Here is a 14,972-nt window from a genome sequence, read left to right as displayed (position 1 = left end):
CAGATGCCATGATCTTCATTTTCAGAATGTTGAGCTTTAAGCCAACTTTTTCACTCTCCGCTTTCACTTTCATCAAGAGGCTTTTTAGTTACTCTTCACTTTCTGCCCTCAGATTGTATGCACCCCAAATTCAAGTGCACGTGAGAGTTGGCCTGTGGCCAATTTTCTGTGGGATTATTTTTTCTTTTCCTTCTTCCTCCTGTTCTGCTCAGTTCCAAGTAGCACTTTCTAGTCTCTTGTGGTTGTGATGCAGAAGAGCATGTTTAATTCTACTTAACTCTCATGGATGTTATTGCAATTTGAGGTTAAAGGCTATAGGGACAGCCTTCCAGAACTGCCCTCCCTATTGGACTTGACCTCTGTTCTTCCTGCCCCTCAGGGCTAACAACCTTGGTCAGCGGGGTGTTCTCTTGAGTTCTCTTCCGGCATCTGCAGTTTTGATTCCCCATTCTCACCAGCACCTCTTTCAAATATTATTCAAAAACAGTCTTTTATTTAAAAAAAAAAAAAAAAAAACCTGACAGAAAAATGTAGAACAGTGGCAGCTTGACTTTACTAAAGGATAAAAATGTTTATGATATGAGGCAATGTTTATTGTCAATGATTAACAACATAAATAATTTCAAGTGGCGTTATTAGTCTGTAACACTGTATGAAATTCCACCTACAGCTGCCTCGCTTTCTAGACACCAGACACCTAATTGGCAAATGTGTTTTGAATAATCAAGGATGCAGATGGTGTCATTAACTAGTATCTAATCACATAACCTTCAGTTTCTATTTTCTCAGGTCTGAAATGAGAAGGATGAATTCTGACCTCTTAAATGAGAAGGTCACTTCAGTTCAAAGAGTAGTCTGGCTCTTTTAGAGCTAATAATCTGGGCTAACAATATTTCAGCTCTTTTCTCTGGGGAAGGAAGAGAAAGACAGGTTTATCCAGTCTTTTTTTTTTTTTTTATCCAGTCTTTTATTTTTTTCTCTTCTCTGTCCAAAAAAACAGGAGTTTGTAGCAGCAAGCAAAAATATATCAATATAATAATACAGAAAAAATATATTGAGATTTTAAAATGAAAGGAAGGAAAAAAGAGATGAAAGCACAGGAGTTTATCCCATAATGTATTATAGTTGGGTCGCAAAATCTATGCAGGACTTCCTAGCACTTCCTAACTTAGCAAAAACATATACTATATTTCATATATATGTATTTAGTAGTTAATAGACTAAACAGAAAGCTCCCACATAAATGTGATTGCCAGTACAGAAAAGACTGATGGTATAATAGGCATTAAAGTGAAAGTGAAGTCGCTCAGTCGTGTCCGACTCTTTGCAACCCCATGGACTGTAGCCCACCATGCTCCTCCGTCTATGGGATTCTCCAGGCAAGAATACTGGAGTGGGTTGCCATTTCCTTCTCCAGGGGACCTTCCCGACCCAGGGATTGAACCCTGGTCTCCCTCATTGCAGGGAGACACTTTAACCTCTGAGCCACCAGGGAAGCCCATAATAGGCATTACTATGTCTTTATTCTGCAGTCACAAGTTTTGGCAGATACTCACTGGTTAAGTTTAATGCTAACTGAGGTTCTACTATATACTATTTCAAATAGCACAGAAAATACGGCACATCTTGTCTGACCCATTGATTGAGTTTGATTTTGGACTTATCACCAACCTCCACAAGAGCACCTCACTCAAAGAAAGGTATTGCTCCAACCCCCTTAATGTTGATAACATGCTTCCCTCAAAAAAAAAACCGTTAAAGAATTTTAGGACATCCTAAAAAGAATTAAAGTTCTATAATCTATCTTTCCCATCTACTTTTAGTCAGGAGAAAGGAAGAGAGTTAAAGCCAACTCCTTTACCATGTGCTGGAAGGTCAGTTCTAATGCATTGAACCATCAGACATAGTAAGTGCATTTTCTTTTAAAAGATTTTTTTGATGTGGACTATTTTTAAAGTCTTTATTGAATTTGTTACAATATTTCTTCTGTTTTATGTCTTGGTTTTCTGACTATAAGGGATGTAGGATTTTAGCTCCCTGACCAGGATTTGAACCTTCACTCCCTGCACTAAAAGGTGAAGTCTTAACCACTGGACTGCCAGAGAAGTTCCTTACATGCATTTTAATTTTTCTGTCTTGATATTTTGTGACTCCAGTGGACTAGCTACTGTTGCCAAGACAATATGGGTTACTGCAGGGATCCAAAGGTATTTTTGCTTGTTTGTTTTAAAATAGTAACATGACAAAAATGGGAAAACTAAATATACAGAGTAAATTCAGCCCCTTTTCTCTTCAAAATGCATGAAATCTCAGTCCTCTGGTCATCTCTCTGACTATACAAAGGCTCATGAAGTGACTTTCCCAAATGGTATAGAGACTTTCTCCCAATCAGCAGGGCTGGCATTATCAGAGTCCTCTTCTCAATTTTCTGTTCTCAATTGAGAACCCTCTGAAAATGTGGGACATGGAATCTACACTATATTAACTACTCACCTGCAACGTTTACCCACAAATGGAAAAATGCCTTCTTTATGTAAATAAAGGTGACCAGAAAGGTCTAAAGTGTTATATTTCAGGGAACTTGTGAAGAGAAGAGAGAGAAATGCAGAGTGTAAACCATATAAATAAATTCAATTGGGTTTGCAAAAGACTCAAATGCAAATGAGAATCAAGAGTCCACCATTAACCCAATTTTTTCTCTGTGATTATTCCTTCTAGTCAATATAGTCTAAAAATGTTCAGACATGATGATGGACTCCAATCATCTTATGCCAAGAAGAATCGATGCCTCTACTTTCTGCAATACTACATAAAACTTCCTTAAAAACAGGTAACATATTTGCTTTCTACTAACTGAAATGCAGTATTTTAAAAATCAGAAGTCTACATACACATCGAGAAACCCTATAGTACAGGGCACTTTTTAATCAAAACCTCCCAAAGCAGGATCTCCTTAAGACAAATCAATGATCAAGCAAAATGTCATGTTGCTACCAGAATCCTGGAGATAACAAGTCTTTTAAGAACAACTAAAAACCAACTCAGGAATCTCAGGAAAAAACTATTTTTAAAGAAATATGTAGAAGCTCTAGGAAAGTACGTCTTATGCTGGGAAGCTCACTGGACCCTATTGGCTCCTGCTCCCAATAAATTATGCTGAGAGTGTGTCTGGAAGAAAAAACATGAGACTGAGCATTCACAGGAACAGTACAGGTTTTATGTCCATGCACATTTTCACATGGTAATACAAGAGCAGAACTCTGATTCCATTGAAGGCAAGTGCTTCTGAGTTCTGTTCAGTTCAGTCACTCAGTCCTGTCCGACTCTTTGTGACCGCATGAATTGCAGCTTGCCAGGCATCCCTGTCCATCACCAACTCCTGAAGTTTACTCAAACTCATGTCCATTAAGTCGGTGATGCCATCCAATCATCTCATTCTCTGTCATCCGCTTCTCCTCCTGCCTTCAATCTTTCCCAGCATCAGGGTTGTTTCAGATGTTTGCATCATGTGGCCAAAGTATTGGAGTTTCAACTTCAGCATCAGTCCTTCCAATGAATATTCAGGACTGATTTCCTGTAGGTTAGACTGGTTGGATCTCCTTGCTGTCCAAGGAACTCTCAAGAGTCTTCTCCAACACCACAGTTCAAAAGCATCAATTCTTTGGTGCTCAGCTTTCCTTATAGTCCAACTCTCACATCCATATATCACTACTGGAAAAACCATAGCTTTGATTAGACAGACCTTTGTTGGCAAAGTAATGTCTCTGCTTTTTAATATACTGTCTAGGTTGGTCATAAATTTTCTTCCAAGGAGCAACTGTCTTTTAATTTCATGACTGCAGTCACCATCTTCAGTGATTTTGGAGCCCCCCAAAATAAAGTCTTTCACTGTTTCCATTGTTTCCCCATCTATTTCCCATGAAGTGATGGGACTGGATGCCATGATCTTCGTTTTCTGAATGTTGAGCTTTAAGCCAACTTTTTCACTCTCTTCTTTCATTTTCATCAAGAGGCTTTTCAGTTCTTCGGTTTCTGCTATAAGGGTGGTACTATTTGCATATCTGAGGTTATTGATATTTCTCCCGGCAATCTTGATTCCAGCTTGTCCTTCATCCAGCCCAGCATTTCTCATGATGTACTCTGCATGTAAGTTAAATAAGCAGGGTGACAATATGCGGCCTTGACATACTCCTTTCCCGATTTGGAACCAGTCTGGTTCCATGACCAGTTCTAACTGTTGCTTCTTGATCTGCATACAGATTTATCAGGATGCAGGTCAGGTGGTCTGGTATTCCCATCTCTTGAAGAATTTTCCACAGTTTGTTGTGATCCACACAGTTCCTATTGAATAGGAACCTGGAATGTCAGGTCCATGAATCAAGGCAAATCGGAAGTGGTCAAACAGGAGACGGCAAGAGTGAACGTCAACATTCTAGGAATCAGTGAACTAAAATGGACTGGAATGGGTGAATTTAACTCAGATGACCATTATATCTACTACTGTGGGCAGGAATACCTTAGAAGAAATGGAGTAGCCATCATGGTCAACAAAAGAGTCCGAAATGCAGTACTTGGATGCAATCTCAAAAACGACAGAATGATCTCTGTTCGTTTCCAAGGCAAACCATGCCCCAACCAGTAACACTGAGGAAGCTGAAGTTGAACAGTTCTATGAAGACCTACAAGACATTCTAGAACTAACACCCAAAAAAGATGTCCGTTTCATTATAGGGGACCGGAATGCAAAAGTAGGAAGTCAAGAAACACCTGGAATCAAGAAATGGGCCAAAGAACTAAATAGACATTTCTCCAAAGAAGACATACAGATGGCTAACAAACACATGAAAAGATGCTCAACATCACTCATTATCAGAGAAGTGCAAATCAAAACCACAATGAGGTACCATTTCACGCCAGTCAGAATGGCTGCGATCCAAAAGTCTACAAGCAATAAATGCTGGAGAAGGTGTGGAGAAAAGGGAACCCTCTTACACTGTTAATGGGAATGCAAACTAGTACAGCCACTATGGAGAACAGTGTGGAGATTCCTTAAAAAACTGTAAATAGACCTGCCTTATGACACAGCAATCCCACTGCTGGGCATACACACTGAGGAAACCAGAAGGGAAAGAGACACGTGTACCCCAATGTTCATCGCAGCACTGTTTATAATAGCCAGGACATGAAAGCAACCTAGATGTCCATCAGCAGATGAATGGATAAGAAAGCAGTGGTACATATACACAATGTAGTATTACTCAGCCATTAAAAAGAATACATTTGAATCAGTTCTAATGAGGTGGATCAAACTGGAGCCTATTATATAGAGTGAAGTAAGCCAGAAAGAAAAACACCTATATAGTATACTAACGCATATATATGGAATTTAGAAAGATGGTAATGATAACCCTGTGTGTGAGACAGCAAAAGAGACACAGATGTATAGAACAGTCTTTTGGACTCTGTGGGAGAGGGAGAGGGTGGGATGATTTGGGAGAATGGCATTGAAACATTTATAATATCATATATGAAATGAATCACCAGTCCAAGTTCGATGCATGATACTGGTTGCTTGGGGCTGGTGCACTGGGACGACCCAGAGGGATGGTACAGGGAGGGAGGAGGGAGTGGGGTTTGGGATGGGGAACACGTGTATACCTGTGGCAGATTCATGTTGATGTATGGCAAAAACCAATACAATATTGTAAAGTAATTAACCTTCAATTAAAATAAATAAATTTATATTTAAAAAAAAGAAAGAAAGAAACACCTGGAGTAACAGGCAAATTTGGGCTTGGAGTACAGAATGAAGCAGGGCAAAGGCTAATAGAGTTTTGCCAAGAGAATGCACTGGTCATAGCAAACACCCTCTTCCAAAAACACAAGAGAAGACTCTACACATGGACACTACCAAATGGTCAACACTGAAATCAGATTGATTATATTCTTTGCAGCCAAAGATGGAGAAGCTCTATACAGTCAGCAAAAGCAAGACTGGGAGCTGACTGTGGCTCAGATCATGAATGTCTTATTGCCAAATTCAGACTTAAATTGAAGAAAGTAGGGAAAACCACTAGACCATTCAGGTATGACCTAAATCAAATCCCTTATGATTATACAGTAGAAGTGAGAAATAGATTTAAGAGACTAGATCTGATAGAGTGTCTGATGAACTATGGACGGAGGTTCATGACATTGTACAGGAGACAGGGATCAAGACCATCCCCATGGAAAAGAAATGCAAAAAAGCAAAATGGCTGTCTGAAGAGGCCTTACCAATAGCTGTGAAAAGAAGAGAAGTGAAAAGCGAAGGAGAAAAGGAAAGATATAAGCATCTGAATGCAGAGTTCCAAAGAATAGCAAGGAGAGATAAGAAAGCCTTCCTCAGCGATCAATGCAAAGAAACAGAGGAAAACGACAGAATGGGAAAGACTAGAGATCTCTTTCGGAGAAGGCAATGGCACCCCACTCCAGTACTCTTGCCTGGAAAATCCCATGGATGGAGGAGCCTGGTAGGCTGAAGTCCACGGGGTCGCGAAGGGTCGGACATGACTGAGTGACTTCACTTTCACTTTCCTGCATTGGAGAAGGAAATGGCAACCCACTCCAGTGTTCTTGACTGGAGAATCCCAGGGATGGGGGAGCCTGGTGGCTGCCGTCTATGGGGTCACACAGAGTTGGACACGACTGAAGTGACTTAGCAGCAGCTGCAGCAGAGATCTCTTCAAGAAAATTAGAGATACCAAGGGAACATTTCATGCAAAGATAGGCTTGATAAAGGACAGAAATGATCTGGACCTAACAGAAGCAGAAGATATTAAGAACAGGTGGCAAGAATACACAGGAGAACTATACAAAAAAGAGCTTCACGACCCAGATAATCATGATGCTGTGATCACTCACCCAGAGCCAGATATCCTGGAATGTGAAGTCAAGTGGGCCTTAGAAAGCATCACTATGAACAAAGCTGGTGGAGGTGATGGAATTCCAGTGGAGCTATTTCAAATCCTAAAAGATGATGCTGTGAAAGTGCTGCATTCAATATGCCACCAAGTCTGGAAAACTCAGCAGTGGCCACAGAACTGGAAAAGGTCAGTTTTCATTCCAATCCCAAAGAAAGGCAAATGAATGCTCAAACTACTGCACGATTGTACTCATGTCACACGCTAGCAAAGTAGTGCTCAAAATTCTCCAAGCCAGGCTTCAACAGTATGTGAACCATGAACTTCCAGATGTTCAACCTGGTTTTAGAAAAGGCAAAGGAACCAGAGATCAAATTGCCAACATCCGCTGGATCATCAAAAAAGCAAGAGAGTTCCAGAAAAACATCTATTTCTGCTTTATTGACTATGCCAAAGCCTTTGACTGTGTGGATCACAATAAACTGTGGAAAATTCTTCAAGAGACAGGAATACCAGAACACCTGACCTGCCTCTTGAGAAACCTATATGCAGGTCAGGAGGCAATAGTTAGAACTGGACATGGAACAACAGACTGGTTCCAAACAGGAAAAGGAGTACGACAAGGGTGTATATTGTCACCCTTTTTATTTAACTTATACGCAGAGTACATCATGAGAAAGGCTGGGCTGGAAGAAGCACAAGCTGGAATCAAGATTGCTGGGACAAATATCAATAACCTCAGATATGCAGATGACACCACCCTTATGGCAGAAAGTGAAGAGGAACTCAAAAGCCTCTTGATGAAAGTGAAAGTGGAGAGTGAAAAAGTTGGCTTAAAGCTCAACATTCAGAAAACTAAGGTCATGGCATCTGGTCCCATCACTTCATGGGAAATAGATGGGGAAACAGTGGAAACAGTGTAAGACTTTATTTTGGGGGGCTCCAAAATCACTGCAGATGGCGATTCCAGCCATGAAATTAAAAGACACTTACTGCTTGAAAGGAAAGTTATGACCAACCTAAATAGCATATTAAAAAGCAGAGATATTACTTTGCCAACAAAGGTCCATCTAGTCAAGGCTGTGGTTTTTCCAGTGGTCATGTATAGATGTTGAGTTGGACTGTGAAGAAAGCTGAGCACAGAAGAATTGATGTTTTTGAACTGTGGTGTTGGAGAAGACTCTTAAGAGTCCCTTGGACTGCAAGGAGATCCAACCAATCCATCCTAAAGGAGATCAGTCCTGGGTTTTCATTGGAAGGACTGATGCTAAAGCTGAAATTCCAGTACTTTGGCCACCTGATGAGAAGAGCTGACTTACTGGAAAAGACCCTGATGCTGGGAGGGATTGGGGGCAGGAGGAGAAGGGGATGACAGAGAATAAGATGGCTGGATGGCATCACTGACTCGACGACATGAGTTTGGTTGAACTCTGGGAGTTGGTGATGGACAGGGAGGCCTGGCATGCTGGGATTCAAGGGGTCGCAAAGAGTTGGACACGACTGACCAACTAAACTGAACTGACACAGTCAAAGGCTTTGGCATAATCAATAAAGCAGAAGTAGATGTTTTTCTGCTTGAACATCCAAGCTTCAAATCCAGCTTGAACATCTGGAGGTTCATGGTTCACATACTGTTGAAGCCTGGCTTGGAGAATTTTGAGCACTACTTTGCTAGTGTGTGAAGTGAGTACAATCGTGCAGTAGTTTGAGCATTCTTTGGCACTGCCTTTCTTTGGGATTGGAATGAAAACTGACCTTTTCCAGTTCTGTGGCCACTGCTGAGTTTTCCAGACTTGGTGGCATATTGAATGCAGCACTTTCACAGCATCATCTTTTAGGATTTGAAATAGCTCAACTGGAATTCCATCACCTCCACTAGCTTTATTCATAGTGATGTTTCCTAAATCCCACCTGACTTTGTATTCCAGGATGTCTGGCTCTAGGTCAGTGATCACACCATCATGATTATCTGGGTCATGAAGATCTTTTTTGTACAGTTCTTCTGTGTATTCTTGCCACCTCTTCTTAATATCTTCTGCTTCTGTTAGGTCCATACCATTTCTGTCCTTTATTGTTCCCATCTTTGGATGAAAACCACAATCACAGAAAACTACACATCACAGAAAACCACAATCACAGAAAACCAACCAATCTAATCACATGGACCACAGCCTTGTCTAACTCAATGAAACTATGAGCCACGCCATGTAGGATCACCTAAGATGGACGGGTTGTGGTGGAGAGATCTGACAAAATGTGGTCCACTAGAGAAGCGAATGGCAAACCACTTCAATATTCTTGCCTTGAGAACCCCATGAACAGTATGAAAAGGCAAAAAGATGGGACATTGAAAGATGAACCCCCCCAGGTTGGTAGGTGTCCAATATGCTACTGGAGATCAGTGGAGAAATAATCCAGAATGAAGGGATGGAGCCAAAGCAAAAACAACACCCAGCTGTGGATGTGACTGGTGATAGAAGCAAGGTCTGATGCTGTAAAGAGCAATATTGTATAGGAACCTGCAATGTTAGGTTCATGAATTAAGGCAAATTGGAAGTGATCAAACAGGAGATGGCAAGAGTGAACCTCAACATTTTAGGAAATCAGTGAACTAAAATGGACTGGGATGGGTGAATTTAACTCAAATGACCATTATATCTACTACTGTGGGCAAGAATCCCTTAGAAGAAATGGGTTTAGCCTTCATAGTCAACAAAACCGTCTAAAACGCTGTACTTGGATGCAATATCAAAAATGACATATATTGTCATTTCCAGGGCAAACGATTCAATATAACAGTAATCCAAGTCTATACCCTGACCAGTAATGCTGAAGAAGCTGAAGATGAACGATTCTATGAAGACCTACAAGACCTTCTAGAACAAACACCCCAAAAAAGATGTCTTTTTCATTATAGGGTACTGGAATGCAAAAGTAGGAAGTCAAGAAATACCTGGAGTAACAGGCAAATTTGGCCTTGGATTAGAGAATGAAGCAGGGCAAAAGCTAATTGCACTCATCTCACACGCTAGTAAAATAATGCTCAAAATTCTCCAAGCCAGGCTTCAACAGTATGTGAACCGTGAACTTCCAGATACTCAAGCTGGATTTAGAAAAGGCAGAGGAACCAGAGAACAAATTGCAAACATCCGCTGGATAATCGAAAAAGCATGCGAGTTCCAGAAAAATATCTACTTCTGCTTTATTGATTATGCCAAAGCCTTTGACTGTGTGGATCACAACAAACTGTGGAAAATTCTTCAAGAGATGGGAATACCAGACCACCTGACCTGCCTCCTAGTAAATCTGTATGCAGATCAAGAAGCAACAATTAGAACTGAACATGGAACAAGACTGGTTCCAAATCGGGAAAGGAGTATGTCAGGGCTGCATATTGTCACCCTGCTTATTTAACTTATATGCAGAGTACATCATGAGAAATGCTGGGCTGGATGAAGGACAAGCTGGAATCAAGATTGCCAGGAGAAATATCAATAACCTCAGATATGCAAATAATACCACCCTTATAGCAGGAACCGAAGAACTAAAGAGCCTCCTGATGAAAGTGAAAGAAGAGAGTGAAAAAGTTGGCTTAAAGCTCAACATTCAGAAAACTAAGATTATTGCATCCAATCCCATCACTTCATGGCAAATAGATGGAGAATCAATGGAAACAGTTAAAGATTTTATTTTGGGGGGGCTCCAAGATCACTGCAGATGGTGACTGAAGCCATGAAATTAGAAGATGCTTACTGCTTGGAAGGAAAGTTATGACCAACCTAGACAGCATATTGAAAAGCAGAGACATTACTTTGCCAACAAAGGTCTGTCTAGTCAAGGCTATGGTTTTTCTAGTAGTCATGTATGGATGTGAGAGTTGAACTGTAAAGAAAGCTGAGCACTGAAGAGTTGATACTTTTGAACTGTGGTGTTGGAAAAGACTCTTGAGAGTCCCTTGGACTTCAAGGAGATCCAACCAGTCTATCCTAAAGGAAATCAGTCCTGAATATCCACTGGAAGGACTGATGCTGAAGCTGAAGCTCCAATACTTTGGCCACCTGATGGGAAGAACTGACTCACTAGAAAAGGCCCTGATGCTGGGAAAGATTGAAGGTGAGAGAAGAAAGGCCCGTCAGAGGATGAGATGGTTGGATGGCATCACTGACTCGATGATGGACATGAGTTTGTGTAAACTCCGGGAGTTAGTGATGGACGGGGAGGCCTGGCATGCTGCAGTACATGGGTTTCGCAAAGAGTTGGACACGACAGCAACTGACCTGAACTGAACTGAGGGAGGTTTTTTCACATAAAGCAAAAAATAAAAGATGACGGTCTTTGAGACCAGAGATTGCCAAGAGGGCAGTGGAAGGAAAGAATGGGGAGAAAGGCATACCTCCTCTGAATTTAGGGTAGTTTTTCCAAGAGCCGGATTTAGTCTCAGTTTTAAGAGAACACTTTTAAATACCATGGACAGCTCAAAACTGCTGTTTAGGGAACCAAAAACCAAATGAGGCAAGACCAACCATAACAGTGCTTTAAAAATCCTGGCAAGAGGGAGGGGACATATGTATACCTATGGCTGATTCATGTTGATGTAGAGCAGAAACCAACACAACACTGTAAAGCAATAATCCTCCAGTTAAAAATAAATTATATTAAAAAAGAACCATACAGAATTAAAACTCTACCACCTTGTAGCTATGTAAACTTGGACAAGTTACTTAATTTCTGTAAGTCTGAATTTCTTCACCTGTAAAGCAGAAATAATAATAGTTGTGACTACTGAGATAAAGCAGGAATGAGTTTAAAAAGAAAAAAATCCTGGCAAAGCAGCAAGAGGATGAAGAGTTGGTTTTGCATAGTTTTGAAGACAGAAGTGAAGAAGCAGAGGCAACTGCTCCAAAAGCCACTGAAATCCCCTCATTTCCACCCGAAGGGTTCTAGGGAGTCTGTGACCTAAAGTCGGGCGAGACCAGGGCTTCAAGGGTCCCTCCAGCCGATCTCCCATCCCCGACCCTCAGGTACTTCATTCAATAGAGGAAGGAGCGCAGAGAAACGTGGCTGAATCAAGGGGCCTGCCAGCCTATGGACCAGTATTAAGCAGGAAAGGTAAGTAAAACCGTTATCGCTCAGTCGTGTCTGACTCTTTGCGACCCCCTGGACTGTAGCCCCCCAGGCTCCTCTGGAATTCTCTAGGCAAGAATACTGGAGTGGGCGGCCATGCCCTCCTCCAAGGGATCTTCCCGACCCAGGGATCGAACCTGGGTCTCCCCAAGAGTCAATAAAATATTACAGGAACCTACTGTAAGGGGTGAGGGAGAGGAGAGGTTAAAGGCTGAGAGGCTGAGTCCCACCCGGGACCCCGCACAGCGCCCTCCCTCCCCCCCCCAGCCCTCTATGTCCCCGCTGTCGGGACGAGAGGCGCTGCTACCCGATTTCCCTCAGGACGCGCAGGCCGGGCCCAGGGAGCCGGGCGGAGGGCAGCCCTAGACTGGGGACCCAAGTTCCCGGGAATGAGGCGCCGCGCGCCGCTCTTCCGTGAGCGGCGGCGGCGGCTCGCAGCGGACACCTCACGAGTTGGTCCGGCGCCTCAGCCCGGGACGGACGCACGTACCTGACGCCGGCCCCCGGGGCTGCCGGGGCTTCGGCCCGGGCCGGGGGTGTCTGGAGGGCGGCGGGGAGGCCTTGGGCGGGGTCAGGGGGTGTCACACTGCCTTCCCCTCGGGCTCCAGGGAGCCGCGGGAGCGGCAGGGAGGAGCAGGGCGCCTGCAGCGGCTGGAGGACAGCGGCTCAGCTGAGGACCTTCACAGAGGAGGACACGCGCCCCTTCACCCCTTACCCCTCGCACAGCCGGCGCCAAGGCCTGGTTGCGCGCGCCCCCTGCAGGCCCCGGGCGGAGGGCGCAGCCGGGAGTGGAGAGCGCCGCCCCTCCCCGCCCAAAGAGGGGTCGGGGCAGGGGGTCCAGGACTGGGGGTTCTGGTCTTGGGTGGTCACAACCCCGGCTCACACCTGGCCCCGCCGCTTACCCCGGGCTTCTAGGGACAGGTCACCCTGAGGACCTCCTCTCTACTTCGAGAGTAAAGCGGAAATAACTGGAAGGTGGTGGGAGCGATGCTTTTTTTCAAAACACATTCCGGGAAACTTCTCCGATGGATGCTCAACTGCCACCAAAACCGGCGACGATACCGCTCCCTTCTGCATCCTTGGTGTCTGTAAGAGCGCCGGGCATATGGTAGGAGCCTGGTAATTATTTTTTATTGGATAAATGAATGGACAATGTGGCTTTTTCCCCATTCTGTGTCTTCCTGAGTACATTCACTTCACAAAATGTCTAAGACAGAAATGCTTAGGGAGCACCAGTATTTAAAAACAAACATTAACACGTTGACTTACATAAGAGGTAACCGCTGCCACATGTTATGAAGCAAATTAGAAAGAATGCATGGCTTTTCTGTTCCAAACATATTAAAGGTCGAATTCTTGCCTGGAGAATTCCATGGACAGAGAGGCCTGGCTGGCTACAGTCCATGGGGTCACAAAGAGTCAGATAGGATTGAGCGAGGAACACTTTCACTTTTCAGACAAATGAATGCTGGAGGTATATACTGCACATTGCATCTGTTTGTTTCTGCAAGAGTAGGTAAACTTGACAGCTACATTCTCTCAGTGTAAGTTATTGTCAGAACCACAAACTGGACTTCAGAATCCATAAGGTTCAGAAAAGGCTGTCTCTGATACTGGGATGACATGGAGGATACCATATAGTGTGAACATAGATCCAGGGACATAGGAGGGTCTCCCTCCCCATCCTTTTAAGGTACATCCAACAAGAACTTTCTGAAAATCTAGAGGGTGGATGGCCAAGAAATAATCTCTTTCTGTCTTTGTTTGAATTATCACTTCCTTTTATGAAAACAGATGCTTTTTGGGATCGAACCCTTTCAGATTTCAGATTTACTTTTTGATGTTGAGTCACTCAGTCATGTCTGACTCTTTACAATCCCATGGACTGCAGCGTGCCAGGCTTCCCTGTCCTTCACTATCTCCCAGAGCTTGCTCAAATTCATGTCCATTGAGATGGTGACACCATCCAACCATCTCATTCTATGTCATCCCCTTCTCCTCTTCCCTTTCCCTCCAAGCTGGGAGGGAAGATGCTCAATTTTTCCCAGCATCAGGGTCTTTTCCAATGAGTCAACTCTTCGCATCAGGTGGTTAAAGTATTGGAGCTTCAGCTTCAGCATCAGTCCTTCCAATGAATATTCAGGACTGATTTCCTTTAGAATTGACTGATGGGATCTCCTTGTAGTCCAAGGGACTCTCAAGAGTCTTCTCCAACACCACAGTTTAAAAGCATCATTTCTTTGACACTTAGCCTTCTTTATGATCCAGCTCTCACATGCATACATGACTACTGTAAAAACCATAGCTTTGACTAAGTGGACTTTTGTCGGCAAAGTACTGTCTCTGCTTTTTAATATGCTGTCTAGGTTTGTCATAGATTTTCTTCCAAGGAACAAGTGTCTTTCGATTTCATGGCTGTAGTCACCATGTGCACTGATTTTGGAGACCAAGAAAATAAAGTCTTTCACTGTTTCCATTGTTTCCCCATCTATTTGCCATGAAGTGATGGGACTGGATGTCATGATCTTAGTTTTTTGAATGTTGAGTTTTAAAGCCAGCTTTTTCGCTATTCTATTTCACCTTCATCAAGAGGCTCTTTAGTTCCTCTTCACTTTCTACCATAAGGGTGATGTCATCTGCATATTTACTTGTTCATGTTCTATTAATAGTTACACAGAATTCATAAATATATTAGTGCTATTTGGCCCATTTGACTGATGGGATATTGACAAGGTGTGATTTATGTGCTCAGAATGACATGGCTGGCAGGCTATTTGACTGTAATTCTTAGAGTTTTATTACCTTCCCTCCAAATGAAAAGTGTGCAAATATGAAAGCACCAGTTGTTCCCAATTACTTGAGATATTTTCTGTAAACATTTAACTCATTCCTGTATTTTTGTTAGCCAAACTAAAAGGAAAATGATCAGATGATTGCATGAAATTT

Source organism: Bubalus kerabau, chromosome 2, assembly GCF_029407905.1.
Source record: "Bubalus kerabau isolate K-KA32 ecotype Philippines breed swamp buffalo chromosome 2, PCC_UOA_SB_1v2, whole genome shotgun sequence".
NCBI classification, from domain to species: Eukaryota; Metazoa; Chordata; class Mammalia; order Artiodactyla; family Bovidae; genus Bubalus; species Bubalus kerabau.
The sequence above is the reverse complement of the archived record's forward strand: the minus strand, read 5'-3'. Positions refer to the sequence as shown.